The 18,177-nt window shown below is 37.5% G+C and overlaps 1 long non-coding RNA gene across 2 annotated transcripts in view; it reads left to right on the top strand.

The window, feature by feature from the left end:
• LOC140848926 (uncharacterized) overlaps positions 1-11,042 on the top strand; it is a 35,272-nt gene extending 24,230 nt beyond the window's left edge. Inside the window, exon 3 of one of the 2 annotated variants that reach the window (XR_012130237.1) lies at positions 10,659-11,042. This is a non-coding gene — a long non-coding RNA (uncharacterized lncRNA). The remainder of the gene's footprint in view (positions 1-10,658) is intronic. The other variant, XR_012130235.1, reaches the window with a different exon arrangement.
• The last annotated feature ends 7,135 nt before the right edge of the window (positions 11,043-18,177 follow it).

Consider the following 18,177-nt stretch of genomic DNA (forward strand, 5'->3'; position numbering starts at 1 on the left):
AAATTGATGATGTTGGTGATGCTTATGTTTTGATGATTATGCTGATGACATCATTAAAATACTAAAGTCTCTAGACTATGAATATTGAGTATTGACTATGAAATTAAGATTATAGATAATAGAAGAAAGGTGATGTCTAGTTCTGTTGGAGGAGTGAGACCCAAGGAGGTGGAGAGAGGGACCAGGTAAGCCAGAAAAGGAGAGTAGAACAAAGATGCACTATGAAGTTGGCCACTGCTGTAGGTGACTAGTTTGAGCTCCCAGGTCTGCTAAAGAGGCATATGACATTCATCTCAAGATGACTGTTATGGAGGAATAAAAGGGAAAGCAATTCCGCCAGCTTACATTCCCCATTGGTCATAGGTTCACCCCACAGGGTAACTTTTTCACACTTTCAAGTTGCACATTTGTGAATTCCAAGAGGATTATCATGGGGTCCACTACTACAATGTTATAAAGAAGCTCCTGGGCAGAAAGTGCATGATGTGGGTCCAGGTCTGGGCTGGTCGCACTGGTGTGAAGTTAGGTGGCCAGAATAAGAGACAGGTGAGGCCAAGAGAACCTGAAGTGGCATAAATAAATGTTTAAAAATGCAGGAAGGGAATCATGAAAAAAGTGGAAGAAAGAAGACGGAACAGTTAACCAGCTGAGCGACTTCATGCAATGCAATCCACCCCTTATAACCTTGACAGTGAAATGAAGGAATAATTGTTGGCTGAACAGTGGAATCATCTGGTGTTCTTAAAAACACCGAGGCCTAGGTCCCACCCCTAGATATTCTGGTTTAGTTTGTCTCTGATGCAACCTGAGCTTTAGGACTCTTTTTTTAAACTGCCTAGGCAATTCTAATAGTAGGCAAGATTGAAAATATTCATCTGGAACGTTTAGGAGTTCATTCAGTTCTGACATGTTATTTTTCTAAGTGCTATTGTAAAAACTTGTAAGGAAAACTATTCTCCAGTCATCTTCTTCAGCCCAATAGGTTTTATAAGAACTTTCAATTCAGTTAACTTATGCTTTTATTTCTCCATTTGGGGACCGTATCTCAGTTAAGCAGATATATTTGTGGATTCCTCAATTTTAGGCAAATTATAAGGTAAATTAATTATTTCAAGAGACCTTTGATTAATATGTTTTTGTGTCTCCAGAATAATTCTGTTGCAATTTCTACTGGCTGCATAGTATAGTTCTTTAGAGTCTGTCTGGTGATCTTTATTCTTGCCAAATTCTTTTGGAGAAATTGCTAACTGGAAACTTCTTTCTCCTATTTTGCAATAATTGGACTGATTTTCAGTTACTCTTCTCTAAAAATATAAAATACTAAGTAGAAATAAAATTTTTAAATATAAAATATATGCAAGGTATAAAAAGGGAGATAAAATTCACATGCATCCATTACCCATTTTAGAAGAAAGAGCATTATTATTAAATCAAAGAGAGAGAGGGGTAGAGAGAGGAACAGAGACAGAGATGGGGAAGAACAGAGGGTGAAAGAGTGGAGACAGAGGGAAGAAGGGAAGGTTATGGCATGAGGCATTTATGACCATGACTAAAACTGATATGCACAGTTTCCCCAACATTTTACACAGAACTCAATTATATGGTCCCTCCTAGATGGCATCACAAGACTGGAAACTGTAGTCCATGTGCTGCCCAGTATGGACTGAGAAATATGATGTTACCTGCTATACCACAGTACTTGGAAGGCATTTACATTGCTTTCCTTTAATACAATTGAACTGCTATATTCTTTTGTAAGTCTCTCAATATCCAAGTGCAAGAATTTCTGTCACACAGTAGCTTTTGAACAATTTTTTTTACCATGACTTACTGTAAGAAATGTGTTTTATGTCATCTTCCAGTGTAAACATATACCCACATAAATACATAAACCTGGGAAAGAATTTTCACCAAGAAATACATATGCACTATTCTTTAAATAAATTCGCCAGTTTAGAGTTCTCTGTTTCAATTATTTCCAACTGATGTAGACATTAATACTAACTCTCCTCCAGTAGAAAGAACTGAAAGCCAGTTCTGAGATGTTAGTTTTTTTCTGGTAGATTCCCCAAGTTTCTCAGTTGTAACTTTCAAATGAAAAATTCACTGATTTCAGAAAATTGGACTTTCCTCCCACATTTCTCTTTCAACTGAAATCATCTGATCCCTTCTCTGAATACTGGTGGGCTAAAGATGAAACAATCCAAACAGAGGAGCTTACTCAGATCACACCCTATTTTGTTATTTTATTTTTATTATTAGTTTTTTTCTTCCAGTGTTATCAGTGGATAGGAGAAATATCATATTCCTGGATCTGAACTCTTGTGAGACTTTTTATTTTTCAAGTGTTTTTCGACCACTGAAAGAATATATGGATATATTTGTATGTGTGTGTTTCTGTTTAATTACAAATTTCCTACAAAGTCTCTTTGCCTGTCCCCTTTTCTATTAAGTGCTTATATTTTTCATATTTTATGAGCCCTTTATATAACTTAGTCTTTACTATTTCAATGGAAAATAAACAAGTATATTTTATTTTATATGTTCATTTAAAATATATGTGTATACACATTACATTATATATTATGTATTCATTTCATATATATATATACATATGTATATAATATATATAATAGTGTATGTATTTTTTCATTTTATAATGATCATGACCGGAGCTATAATTTAAGAATATTAATAAGGAAGTAGTTTTGAAGATCAGGTGGGAGGAAAGTGAAATTTGCTGCTGAGATTATTTAGTAAGTTTTCCCATTAATTCATAAGAAAAGGTAGTGAAATGTGAAATTCAGAAAAGAGGATATACTAGAAGCTCCAACTGAGTATTTTTCAAAAAATGTAGACTCTTTAGCAGTTAGTTTATTGCCCCAAAGAGGTGATGTTACCAATGCTGACTGTAAGTTATTGTGTCTGTTCCCTGGGAGGAAGGTGCTGCCAAAAAGAAAACTTGGAGCTGGTATAAGAAGCAGTTTTATGGTGGAAATGATCAGCTTGGGAGATTTAAAAAGAATATAAAAGCAAAAAAAAAAAATTCCCATAATCCTAGAAGGCAACACATACATAGATTTAAATATATATATGTCCTTATAGACTACTCAAAGTTTACAGAGTACAGATACTATTTTAAGTATAAGTTTAAGACTACTTTTGTATTTAGTAAAGGACTATATGTTAATAGACATTTTTTTATAAATAGCTATTTATGTGCAGAGGAGTCTTATATAATTGTATCATTTCCTCACTTTAGGACAATTTGAGTAATTTCAATTTATTACTCTATTTTTTCAAATCAGCGTAATCTGAAGTATTTTTGTGTACAATTGTTAATTCAATTACATATTACTACTGGAATAGAGTCTCAGAAATGTTATTATTGTAATAATTATGTTTAAGCCATTTATTATAGGGCTTCTACTTCTCAGAAAAATTACGTCAATGTGTACTCTCTCAAGCAGTGTGTCGGTGTACCTGCTTATCATACCCTTTTCTGCATTGAATACTCACATCAAAACAAACAGACAAAAGCAAGAAAGCTGCTAATTTAACACAGTGAAGAACAAAACATTAGCATCACCTCTTTGCTTTATTTTTTGTTTATTTTTTCATCTATTCAAATACTCTGAGCTTTTAACATTGTGTGTATGAAAATTGTTTATTTTAATTATTTATTGAAACTAAGTATTTTTACTCAATGTCTAAGTGTTTTACATATATCAAGGATTTCTACTTTCCCTGCAATATTGTTTTGCCAATACATTTCCCCCAGTTTGTTGCAAAAGAGATTCATGTTTCAGTAAGATGATCTTATGGAATTCCTTATTATGGGCAAAATATTCATCAGAGAAGTAAAATGATAGGAGGCTCAGGGGATCTTCAGGTCAACAAGGGAGCATGAGGCATTTGAAGCCCCATTCTGTAGGACGGGAATATTTAAAAAAGAGATGGAAGGATGTCAAGGATAAATGTCATCTGTGGATTGCCTAGAATATGGCGGACACTTAATAAATATTTGTTGACTGATTGCTTCTAAATCCTGTCCAGGATTTGTCTTACAGTTATCTCTTTTCCATTCAAGATGTAGCAATAATTTATATTCTGCAGTGAGGGCATAACATTTCTGTAGTTTACAGTTAGGTAATAAATAGGAATCTTTCTGACATCATGCTTCCAGCCCAAATGGTTGCTGGACCAAGTTAGGCTTTTGTGGATGAAGTCCTGAGCCTTAACAAAAGCCTATGGCTTGGCTCTCTTCCATGTAGTGTTACAACTTCCTGGCAGAGCCTTGAGTCTTCACATAGCAGCAGGGAGGAGAGCCACTGGTTCTTGAGGCTGGGCGATATTTTAATAGTAGTACCTCCTGAATGCATAAGGCAAAGTGGGATGTAACCAAGAAGCTTCTTGCTGAAGCCCGGAGCTTTGTGGTCTTGTCAAATTACACTGTATTTGGAAGAGGTAAGAGTTTCGTCTTAGATGGTTATATAGCCTTAAAAACAGGCTGCTCTGCTGAACTTGATAGAAAGTTTCAGTTAGCATAATGAACCCAGCCTTTCTGTACTGAGTATTAAAATTTATTCTAAGATTGGATTAGAATTCATCTCCAGCCTAAGATTCTTGTTGTGGAGGGTGCATTTTTGCAAAAAAGAAAACAAAAACAAAAACTAGTGTGAGTTAAAAGTGATTTTTCTGGTATTTTTGCCATTTTCACAATTGATTTAGCACCAAGAAATGGCTGTAAATGTACATTCAGGGTTGCACGAGCTTGGGGACAGTCCACCTGATAGCTTTGATTCCGCTCACTGTGTGACTGCAGGCAAGTTGTTTTATCTCTTCAACCAGAGTTTCTTTTTTCTTAAAGCAGGGACTGTTACCTAATGAAGCTGTTCTCTCCAGCGCCAAAGCTCTTGCATACTGCAGCCTTGTTTTCTCAACTCTGGATCTCTGCAGATCCTTCATTCTTCTCTGAGCCTCCGGGTCCGCCATGCCAGGGCACTTGACACCCTCTAGATCTGCGTTTCTTGTACAGGCCTTGGGGAAGCAGCAGTATTACCATATCCTTAACTGTCTAAGCAGTTTCCTCTCTGAATGCTGCACTTAGTTTACCACACTCTGTTACCCAAGGCACCAAGCTCTGCAGGGCACTACTCCCTCACAAGTGGGCCCAGTGTTGCCAGGTGCCTCCGTCCCTGTTGAGACTTTTCCATATGCCCCAGATCCCTACAGATTCCAAGAAGGGAAAAGTGACAGTGTTAGGATTTGCCTGCCTTGCTCTAACTCTTCGTATCTTCCTCAATCTTCCGCTTCACTCTTTCCCCTCCATTACTTCTATTCCATTTCTTCCCAAGGATTCTGTATCTCTCCCCTGTGCTATAGCCTTAGGTCTTTCTACCTGTGTCTTCAGGTCAATCAGACCTGTACCCTGTTAGTTAATTAGAGTAGGAGAAATTGAGAAAGCCTGCTTATTTTTTCAGTAATCCTATGCTGCATATTAGCTCTTTGTATTTGAATTCCTGCTATAACAACTCTTATCAGCCTTAAGGTAAATGAATGTCTTTGCCTGACTAAAAAAAGCTTGTGAAAAGGTGGAAAAAGAAAAGCATATTAATATTATTCCATAATTATCCCCATTGCCCTTTCTTAGTTATAATTATAACTTGAACGTCTATAATTATTTATTAAGGTAAATTTCAAATTTCAAAACTTAAATTTTAGATGAAAACAATAAAGTTCTATTTTTCATTAATTAATGCACACTGGCTTTTTGACAAACTATCTGTCATATTTTATTCTAAATGTATCTGTGCATATGAACATAATCATTCTTTTCTGAGTGAATAGCTTTCCTGAAGCTTTTTTATTATCATTAAATTAGATTTACTGACATACAATTAACAGAGTCTAAAATTCAGCAATTTTATAATTCATTGTTTTTTAAAATATAGAGAGTTGTATAACTACCACTACAAACATGCTTGAAAACTTTTCCATTACCCCAAAACATTCCCTCAGGCCTGTTTGCAGTCAGTCAATACTCAAACTCTAACCCCCAGCCTGTGGCAACCATGGACATCTTTCTTTCAATCTAGTTTGACCTTTTGCTAGGATTTCATATGAATGGAGCTATACTTTCTGTAGTCTTTTGTATCTGGCTTATTTCATATCCAAGATCTATTCATGTTGTTGCATATATCAATTGTTTCCTTTTATATGCTGAGCAATATTCCATTATATGGGTATTGCAATTTGATAAACATTTGTTTTTTTTTTCCAGTTGTGGCCATTATAAATAAGGCTACTATGAATGTTTAAGTATAAATCTTTGTGTGGGGAGATGTTTTCATTTCTCTTGGGTAACTATCTAGGAACAGGATTCCTGGGTTTTATGGTAACTGGGTGTTTACCTTTTTAAGAAACTGTCAAACTTTTTTCCAAGTCATTGTTTTATTTTAAATTCCTACAAGTGATATGTGAGAGTTCTAGTTGTCCCATAGCCATGTTAATGCTTGATATTTTTCAGTCATTTAATTTAGGCCATTATAGAGGGTATATAATATTATCTCATTGTGACTAATGACTAATGTGTTAAGCATCTTTTCATGTGCTTATTTGCCAGTTTATTCTTTATAAAAGGTCTTTTGAAACCCTTTGCCCATCTTGTATTGGGTTGTTTGTCTTTGAATGCATTCTAAATGTTCTACACATATTCTAGGTACACATATTTTGTTGAATACGTGTCTTGCAAAATACCTTCTTTTCATTTTCTTGACATGTCTTTAAAAGGCAGCAGTTTTGTTTGTTTGTTTTTAATTTTGGTGAGGTCTGATTTGCCAATTTTTTGTCATTATATGATTGATTTTTTGTGTGAAATCTTTGCCAAACCTAGGGACACAAGGATATCCTTCAACTTTTCTTCTAGTGGGTTCAGCCCATATATAGTTAGGTCAATAATCAATTTTGAGTTAAATTTTGTATGTGTAAAATGAGGGCTGGGTTTTTGTTTGCCCTGTTTGTTTTGTTTTGTATTTTTACATATATATCCAAATGTTTCTGCACCAATTATTGAAAAGACCATTCTTTCACCACAAAATTACTGTGGCATCTTTGTTGAAATAAAATATCTATATATATATATATCTATATATATATATATATATATTGGCCTATTTCTGGACTCCATTTTCTGATCTATTTATATATAAATGGTAATCATTGTACCAATATTTCACTTGTCTTGAGTGCTATAGATTTATAATAAGTCTTTAAATGATGTAATTATTTAATATGAGATCTTCAGCTATGTCATTTTCAAAATAAGTTTGCCAATTCTAGATCTTTAATGTTTGCATATACATTTAGAATTAGCTCTCCAATTTCCACAAAAAGTCCTGTTGAGATGTTGATTGGGATTGTGTCAGATCTAGACCAATTTGGGGAAAACTGACATCTTAACACTATTGAATTATTTTATCCATAAACATGTCTTTTTTGGTCAGCTCAGGCTGCCATAACAGAATACCACAGACTGAGTGGCTTCAACAACAGACATTTATTTTCTCCCAGTTCTGGACGCCCCACAGCCAATGTCAAAGTGCCAGGAAGTTTGGGTTTTGGTGATGCCTCTCTTTTTGGCTTGTGTCTGGTCACCTTCTTGCTGTGTCTTCTCAAGATCTTTCCATTGTGCACATTTGGAGGGAGGCTGTGGGAAACAAAGAATTCTCTGCTATCTCTTCTTCTTGTAAGACACCTGGCCTACTGCACTATGGCCCCACCTTGCCAGGCTGTCAAATCATTAAAACAAACCAATCACATCATCCCATGGAATCAGAGGTCACTCACCGTCTTGTTACTACAACGTTTGCCTCTGATAACCCTTGCTTGTTCACTCAGTTCCTAAGTGCAACCCCCTGTGCAGTCTTGTATGGCATATTTTGTCCTCTTCCCCTGTGCTATAAGTATATGTGACTAATAAGCTGCTGTACGTCTCATCTTTCCAATGTCAGATGTTGTGTTTGTAATCCTGTAACCCTATGGTAGGAATCCCTTCCTTACTAATGGGGTGAAGAGAGGGGAATCAAAATAAGAAATACAATTGGTGGTTGATTTTATTGTCTCCTCTCTGCTTGTATGGTAGGATAATATAATAAGATTATCTATTTCTCTTGTCCCCATTTTCCCTCCCTCTGGTTTTTGTTTTCAGGCCTCAGGAATGGCAGGGCAGGAAGCAAAATTTGTTGGAAACCAAACTACTTCCACATGTTTTGTGAAAGCCAAATCCATTTAATTGAAGAGAGTGAGCTAGGGTACAGGACGATGGAATGGTTTGGAGGACAGAGAGAGATTGCCTCCAAAGCCTATGGCTTTGAAATTCTCCCAGTGACCCTGAACCTTAGCCTGAGTACCAACTTTGGAAAACATTCCATTCCATCTCAGTGTGCCATCCACTACTCTGAATTCACATCAGCAAGATGATGAGCACCCTCAGATGCCCCTCTCCAATCCAGAGCTCAACTTGCTGTAACTCCAAACTCATTCATGCACCTGCTCAGCCAGCATCTCTGCTGGGAGGCTGCACAGGCTTCTCAAATTCAGCATGCCCAACACTGACCCCTGACCTTCCCCCACAGAATGCAGCAGTTATTGGCTTAGAGGGACTGTGAGGGCTTAGATCAGCATGGAGAGGAAACAGGACAGTCTTTTTGTACAATTGAAGTATCCACTGGCCTAATGCAATAACTAAGGGTCAGATTTAAGTTGGTTTAAGGAAAGTAAAGGTGAATTTCTTGAATACATGAGTTGTGGTTTATATCTTCTAAAATTGACAGGATTGTTTCAGATGCATGGGCTGACCAATGAATAAGTGGTCACTGGCCATTTTGACTGAAAGTCTTACAGCACTACAGAAGTGACAAAACAATCAAAGAGACTCTTGGTGCCACCCCAAAGTGAGGAATTATATGTCTGTTTGTCCCTTTTCAAAGAGTACAAGTCTGGAATAATGTGTGACCATCAACAACGGCAGCCACGAATAGACTAGGAAGTTGCAGGGGGAAACAATCTGCCCAACCCTGCAAACTCAGGTCCAGTGTTGGTGACGTATACAGTACACATGTTCTAACAGGTATTGTTTTCTTTGTAAGGATGAAAATTCCTTTAGGTCAAGTGACAGGTGTTGGAAATATTACTCTTGTTTTTAACAAAGGAATCTAAGGCCTAGGCAGGAGAGAATGGTTTGGATACTCAGTCCAGAACCTAATTTCCACAGGAGCTAAGTCCACTATTCAGCAGAGGCAGTTACTGTTTGCCACCACTTTGAGATGCTTTTTTCTTTGTTTTAAAAATCCTATTAAACAGCAGGAAAAGCTAGTTAAACAAAGAAGTCCAAATGGAAGGCATAGGCAGTGTTTTCCCCAAAGGCTTCTATCTCCGCTGGCTACCTTTCTACTCTGAGTAGAATTAGGGATTGCAAGTGAGCCATGAAGTGCTGTATTATAAAAAGAGAAAGCTATACTGATATTTGAGTTCTCATACTCTCTAAAGTCTTTCCAGATTGAGGTTCATCAAATTGTAATCTTTGATAATTGCATACAAATATGCAAAAAATGTGAGAAACAGGAATAAGACGTGACAATCTAGAGTCTTATATTTGGCAGGTCTTTCATTGAGTTTTAAATTTACAAAGACTATTTCTAGAAAATTCTTAGCCTATAAAAACCTACAAATTATTACATCCTATAGCTCTGAAATAATGTAGCCTTCCCAGTCATAATGAAGTGAGCCCTGGATGTGGAGTCAGAGGCCCAGATTTGTGTCCTGGTTTCGCCAGTTCCCACCAATGTGATCTTCTGTGTATTTTCTATGAGCTTTGTTTTCTGCATCTGTAGAATGGAAATTCAGTCCCTACCTTTCTAGCCTCACACATTTTGCAGAGATGCAAGAAGACAATGAATGTGTAAATCCTCTGTAATTAATGAAGCATTCTATAGATTTGGGGTGTTATTATCTGCTCCAAAGCTGTCCTTGTACAGATGAGGAAAACCGAACCCTGGTTTCTTTCTTACTGAAGGACAAATAAGTCTCAGAAATAGATGGTTTTAGTATATTTCAGAAGCATCTCAGTAAGTCTTCTGAATATTCTACGCTCTAGCTTATATAGTCTTGCCCCTACATCAAGCTCCTCTGTTTACATAAAAAATAAATAAAAGATCTATCACTTTTTCTGTGGTTAAATATGTCTTTCATACCATGATTGCTTCTAGTTGTCTACTTGTAGCTATAAGAGGATGAATTTTGAAGGGTTATACATGATTTTTAGTTGCAGGCATAACATGGGAGATGCCAGTGCTATGACTTCATGTCATCTTTAAGGGGAGTTCTTTTTGTTTACTTCAATGCTCTTTACTGTTAAATCTGTAGGACTAAGAACACTATCTAACATACCATAGAGTTCAATGGACACTTGTTGAACAAATGAAGTCTGGCTCTTAAAATGAGAGCCTGAACAAGTTACTACTACTGCTAAAATTCAATTTGGAAAGAATATGGATGATAGATTAAAACATGTTCTGTATCAACAATTTTATAAATTACAGTGGGAGATGTACAGGGGAAAAAAATACTGCCTTAGGATTTCCTTTGTTGGTGTCCAGTCAGGTGGAAGACGGCGTGGCGAGAGGAATGAGAGGAAGGAAGAACGAGAATTCAGGTGTTACAGAGAAAAGGTTACAAACTTTACTCTGTAGGCCTTAGGCAGCAAAAGATTCTTGAAGGAAGAAGAACATATGGGGACATGGCCATGTTAAAATTGTTTCTGAGACAAGGCGTTTAAACAAAGAAAACATAAGGACTAAAGATATGAAGACCTAGAGAGGATTATGTGTACGGAGTTCCAAAAAGGAGAGTTTCTCCAATTTTTTATACTCTAATTATTCTGTTCTCTACATGACCTCTCCACCAATAGGAGCATGTAAAGCGATGTTAAGGTACTTTCTTGGATTCCTGTTATTCAGGAGAGGCTGGGGCCTCATCTGGTAAAGAGCATATAAAGCTGTTGAAATCAAGTTCTGGCTCAGCTGGTACTTAAGTCTCTTGGAAACTCAGTTGCCTCATCTCTAAAATGCAGATAACAATAGTGAGACTTGTTGAGATTATTAAATATCTAAGTATCCAGCCTGTGGCTTGACAGATATGGGATCTTTCCTTTTCTGCTCCACTTTCCCTTCCCTGCCAATTACCTTCCTTTCCTTTCCTCTCCCTTCTGTCTTCTTCCCCTCCCTCACTGACGAAAAAGAAATACTTCTGTACTTAAAAGAACCATATATACTCTCTGAGCACTAAGGGAAAATTTGATTTAACCATAATTCATTAAATGTCAAGATCTCTCTGTTCCCTGGGGTCTCCCTTGATGGGGAAGCAAAAGCATTATGTGATGTGGTCCCGTAACAAGGGGGGATTCAAGATTTATGCAAGACACACAGAGGCATAGGTAAGTGATAAAATGCTAAATTAAATATAAGCAAGCATCATACATTGTAAAGAATAATTTCTGTGGCCAGGTTAGGAAGGAGAAATATTGATTCTATGTACCAGTTTCAGTTAAGAGAACAGGGATTACCAGGTTTAGGCAAACTTTCTGGGAAATCTCCTCCAGCAGGGGAATGAGGGAGGCAGTTGTCACCCGACTCATTTACCTGGTCGTACTAACCTGCAGTCTCATCTGTGTACCCCACTTAATAAAAGGAGACAGATGGTTATGGTAAATTGAAGTGGGATACTCTGGAAAAGGATATATTTGTTTGCAAAGAATTTTTTATTTTAATTCTCTGAGTTCTTAAGAAAGTAAATTTCTCTCAACTTTCTTGAGTCTTACCCACTTTGAGAACAGGATATTTACAGGGTAGCACAAAATTAAGACATCCCAGTAGAGAAGAGAGCAAATCAGATACAATCCTTGAGAGATAATTTCCTCCGATTTAGCCTGCATTTCCTTGTCCTTCCTGCAAAACCCATGCTATTGGTCAGGACAAATCAGATTAGAATGAAAGTTTCTTCCACCCCCTGGGAAACTTCTGCTGTGTTAAAAATATAATTGAAAATGAAAGATATAACTTTTGTGTTTTTTTAGCTTCTTATCTCTGCTGTAAAAATACTTGAGTATTTTATCATACCCACTACCCCAAGGATGAATCATGCTGCTGCTTGGGGAACATTACAGCTGCCAGAGAGTGAATGTCTAAGAGAATATTAAGTGATATGAAGGTCCTTACCAGTTCTGAAACATCTTAGTAGGAGTTTCAGATCTCACAAGATATGAAGAGACCCAGCACACAGAGACCTCATTACTGGGAAAAATTGAAGGGCACACACATCGACCTTCTCTGCCAAGCTAGGTGAGTTTTTCAAATATTCATTTTTGAAAGGAGTAAGTAAAAACATACAAAGCAACAGTGGCAAGTAGAAAATATATATAATTTCCATTGATATAACTTTGATTTCATGCCTTCTGCTTTAACATTCAAGCATATATAAAGTTGTTTTGGAGCCCAAATGTGCCCTGTGAGTCAGCTCTCCATAGGGCATTGTAATAGGATTCTACATACCTCATAAATGCGCAGGTATGGGATATAGACACAATGCAAAGAAAAAGCTACTCAAACTGTCAGGGGACCCACATAAACAGATGATTCTGGCTCAGGGATGATTAGTCCACTTGCTGGTATCACAACCCTATTTTGCAATCTGGATCCAAATGCACATCCTGGAAGTGTTAACACTTTGTTAATATTCTGGTAGTAGATGAGTTGGCAGCATGTGGCATCTGGAAGCATCTGGTTAGCTTGGAGACTAGCTAGCAGCTATACTTCTCATTAAGTGGGTGGGACTTCACTTGCCCCAGGGCTGGCAGGCATTTTTAAGCTGAGTTCCTTTCTTAACAAATGCCAGGTGCCAACTGGATGTATAAACATAAACCAGGTTTCAAATAAATCTGGTTGAACTTGAAAATACTAATGTGCCACATTGGAAACTCTGTGTTCTGTCCACTCAGCTTTCCAAAGCTTCACACATGTGGCTCAAGGAATGAACTCCTGAGCCTGGGGTAGGGTGAACTGGGGGCAGAGGTTGGAAGGCTTTAAGTTGGCAAGAGTGGACCTGGCCCCTGCAAGACAAAGAAGCTGGAGTGCAAAGAGGGAGCACTCCTGTTTCATTAAAAAAAAAAAGACTTTGTGATCTTAAAGCATCATTCTGATGAAATGAGGAGGCTTTATCTCCTCTTTCTCTTAATGTCAAGTGATAATGGACTGGAATCTACAAGACAGGAGTTGTAGACTTTGCTCTTTCACAAATGATGTGGAAGTTCCATCTTTCTGGGCATTAGTGTTGTCGTCCCATGCAAAATGGGTATAGTAATTTCTCCTACCCCACATATAGTTAAAAAATTGTAAGGATTAGACTGAGATAAAACTGAAGGTTTTATTACTCTGATGGATCTCTGGAAAGCTCTAGGAATGCTGTTGTTTTCTAAGGTTATCTTTTTGTTTCCATTTTTTATATATGTTTTGAAATGTGTTATTACCTTGTTATCCTTTAGTTTAATGTTGCCAAGATGAGATAATGTATCTCATTAAACTTGAGTGTATACATCCTGTGCTTGTTGCTTGTTTTTTAAGTATGGAAGTCAGTGAATAGACATTTAAAGTGGAATTTTACTGTATAGGAAAAGAGGTCAGATATTTGTAAATAAAATCCTCTTTCACAAAATGACATGCTAAGTATTCCATATATTGTATATTATTAAAGGACATCAGTTAAACTGTGATTAAATCTTGATTTTGCATATTGTGGTTGGGTGACCTTGAGAAAGTCATTGGAGTGCTCTAGACCTCGGTCTCCATATCTGCAAAATGTTCCAAGGTTAAAAAGACATAATTTATATGCTTTATAGTTCCTGGCTCATAGGAAGTATAAGATAAACGTTAGCTATCAATGCTGGTATTATTTAGAAGACTGTTGTCCATTAAACTTTCAAAAACACTCTGATTGGGCCAGCTGAATAAAATAAAAAAAATATATATAATCAGCATGATGGCTTTGGTGCAAAGATAAAGAGAATTAATAAGTATTTAATACATGGAATGTTTACCAGTTCTGTTCATCTATTCTAATTAACATTATGCAAGTAGGACATAGTCATTGTACAAAGACATACAGCATCCGTGGGGACACGGCATAAAGATCAGTGACTTTACCATGCAGTTAGTGCCCTGATGGAGCTGCCATGGAATTTCAGAGAAGACTCCTGAGTCTGAGCCAGCACCATCATGAGGCAGGCATACATAGTTACGTGTCCAGAAAGACTTCTTAGATTAGAAGATGCCTGTTCTGAGTGTTGTGGCAGGAAGGGGTAGTAGATGAATTTTAGGCAGAGAAATAGGATTAACCAAGATGCAGAGGCCTGAAAAAGTCTGGCAAGTTCATCCATATACGTAGGTGTCAGAATGCCTTGCAAGAAGTACCCCTTTGGGCTAAGAGAATGCGCTGTCCAGGAAGAGACACATAAAAGGATTTGTGCTTTGTCTTGAAGGCAGACCTTTTGCAAGATGATTCTAAGAGTGAATGAATGAAAAGAAGGAGGGCCTGGGCAGAGGTAATACCACAAAACAAAAGAAAAACCCAGGTAGGGTGCTGTGGCTGTGATCCAGGTGCACATGAGGGCATGAACCAAGATGGGGGCAGATGAGGTGAAGACAGATGTCAGGATGAGAGAGGGATTCGGGTGGTGGGACCAAGGGCCTGTGAGGTGTAAGATAAATTCTAGCCAAAATAAGCAGGCAAAGAGAAGCAACAAAGGGCCAGGTAGTTTATTTGAATGCAATTCCCGGGTGAGATTTCCCAGTCTACAGAAATGGAGGCTGGGGAAGTCGCACGTAAGTGGACAGGCAGCAAGTTTTTAAAGAAGCTTAGATTTATAGTGGCTTGAAGATTGGCTAGCCCAAGGCACATTTTTCAGGTTGGGAGGGGGCAACAGCTGGGGACTTTGGCACATCATCAGTGTCTGACGTGCTCACTGCTCCCTCGGGTGCCTCCAGCCTTACATGAGGAAGGACACAGGATGAAAGGTGACTCACAGATTTACAACTTGGGGAATTCAGGGCACAGAATAACACAATCTGTTCCTTAACATCCTTCAGGATTTTTTTTCCCCTGATTTCCTCTATCATCTCCATAACTGGCTTAGTGCCTGAAGCTTTAAAAAGGTATTGTGTGTCTGAAAGAAATTCCAAGAAATATGCGTCTTTGGGTATCAGGGTCAGAAATCTGAGTAATTAATTGCCTTACTTCATCCATCCACTCCCAGGTGTGTCAGTGATCTTCCCTCCACATTAAAATTCAGTTTGATCATTCTTTTTACATAAAGTGCACCTAAACCAAATGTGAAGTTTGGGGTCAAATATATTTTTTAAATACTAAGCCTGAATATAAAATTCTTCAGCATAGTGTAATGTATTACCTGACTTTAGTCTTAGTTCACTTCTCTGGACCTCAGTTTCTTCTTTTATAAAATACAGGCATACCTCATTTGATTGCACTTCAGAGATACTGCATTTTTACAAATTGAAGTTTTGTAGAAACTTTGCATTCAGCAAGTGTATTGGTACCACTTTTCCAATAGCATTTGCTCACTCTGTGTCTCTGTGTCACACTTTGGTAATTCTCATATTTCAAACTTTAAATTATTATTATGTTTTATGATGTGATTAGTGATCTTTGATATTACCATTTTAACTATGTTGGGGTTAAAATTACCATTTAACCACAAACCTTACCATATGAAACTGCAAACTAAAATGTTATGGCAGTTACACTGTGCCACCATCCAGTCGTTCCCCGTGTCTCTCCATCTCCTTAGACCCCCATTCCCTGAAACACAACAATATTGAAAGTTGGCCAATTAATGACCCTACAATGGCCTTTTAAGTGTTCAAGTGAAAGGGAGAGTCACACATCTCACACTTGAAATCAACAACTAGAAATGATTAAGCTTAGGAGAAAGCCAAAATAGGCCAAAAGGTAGGCCTCTTGTGCCAGTTAACCAAGTTGTGAATGCAAAGGGTAAGTTCTTGAGGGAAGTTTAAAATGCTACTTCAGTGAACACATGAATGATGAGAAAGTGAAATAGCATTATTGTTGATATGGAGAAAGTGTTGGTGGTCTAGTTAGAAGATCAAGCCAGCCATAACATTCCCCTAAGCCAAAACCTAACCCAGAACAAGGCCCTGACTCTTCAATTCTATGAAGATTGAGGCAGGTAAGGGAACAGTAGAAGAAAAGCTGGAAGCTAGGAGAGGTTGGATCATGAGGTTTAAGGAAGAAGCCATCTCCGTAACATAAAAGTACAGGTGAAGCAGCAAGTGCTAAGGTAGAAGCCGCAGAAAGTTATCCTGAATATCTAGCTAAGATAATGAAAACAATTTTTTCCAATGTAGATGCAACAGCTTTATATTGGAAGAAAAGCCATCTCGGACTTTCATAACTAGAGAGAAGCCAATGCCTGGCTTCAAAGCTTCAAAGGACAGGCTAACTCTTGTGTGGGGCTAATGCAGGTGGTGACTTTCAGTTGAGGCCAGTGCTCATTTATCATTCTGAAAATCCTAGGGCCCTTGAGAATCATACTAAATTTGCTCTGCCTGTGCTCTGTAGATGGAACAGAAAGCCTGGATGATGGGACATCTGTTCAAAATGTGGTTTACTGAATATTTTAAGCCTACTGTTGAGACTATTGCTCAGAAAAAAATATTCCTTTCTTAATATTTGATCTCATTAACAACACACCTGGTCACCCAAGAGGTCTGATGGCAACATACAATGAGATAAATGTTGTTTTCATGCCTGCTAACACAGCATGCATTCTGCACCCCATGGATCAATTCTGACTTCCAAATAATTCTGACTTCCAAGTCTTATTATTTAAGAAATACATTTCATAAGGCTATAGCTGTACAGGTGAAGCAGCAAGTGCTAATGTAGAAGCTGCAGGAAGTTATCCTGAATAACTTTGCTGCCATAGATAATGATTCATCTGACGGATCTGGGCAAAGTAAATCAAAAACCTTCTGGAAAAGATCCACCATTCTAGATACCTATAAGAACGTTTGTGATTCATGGGAAGAGGTCAAAATGTCTACATTAAGAGGGGTTTGGAAGAAGTTGATTCCAACCCTCATGAATGATTTTGAGGAGTTCAAATTTCAGTGAAGGAAATAACCACAGATGTGGTGCCAATAGCCAGAGAGCAGGAATTAGAAGTGGAGCCTGAAGATATGACTGAAGTGCTGCATCTCATGAGGGAACTTGAACAGGCGCGGATCTGCTTCCTATGTAGGAGCAGAGCAAGTAGCTTCTTGAGATGGCATCTACTCCACATAAAGATGCTATGAAGATTGTTGAAAAGACAACAAAGGATTTGGAATATTACATAAACTTATTTAATAAAGCAATAGCAGGGTTTTTGAGGATTGACCCCAATTTTCAAAGTTCTACTGCAGGTAAAGTGCTATCAACATGCTACAGAGAAACTGTGAAAGGAAGAGTCAATTGATGTGGCAAACTTCAAAGTCTAATTTTCAGAAATGCCACAGCCACTGCACCCTTCAGCAATCACTACCCTGCTGGCAAGACCATCAAGGCAAGACCCTCCACCAGCAAAAAGATTATGACTTAGTAATACCTCAGATGATGGTTAGCATTTGTTAGTATGTATTTTTTTAAATTAATGTATGTATATATTTTTTAGCTGTAATGCTGTTGCATTCTTACTAGAATATAGTGTAAATATAGCTCTTATATGCACTAGGAAACAAAAAAAATTTCATTTAACTTTATTGCTATATTCACTTTGTTGTGGTGTTCTGGAACTGAACCTACAATATCCTGAGATATGCCTATAAGTATACATTGGTCTAGAAATTTGTTCTTAATGAGGGGCATGGAGAACCCTTCATTTCCAGAAAAATGAGCAGATTTATGTATAAACTTCTACATAATTATCAATTTCAGAGGGCCTCCTTCCTAAAGTCTGCTCATGAGTCCCAGAATAAAACTTCAGAGCTAGGTGATCTGTGAGGTCCTAACTAGAAGTCTAGCCTAGGAAGAATATTTGTATGAAAATAG

The sequence above is a fragment of the Manis javanica genome, chromosome 1 (assembly GCF_040802235.1).
Source record: "Manis javanica isolate MJ-LG chromosome 1, MJ_LKY, whole genome shotgun sequence".
Lineage (NCBI taxonomy): Eukaryota > Metazoa > Chordata > Mammalia > Pholidota > Manidae > Manis > Manis javanica.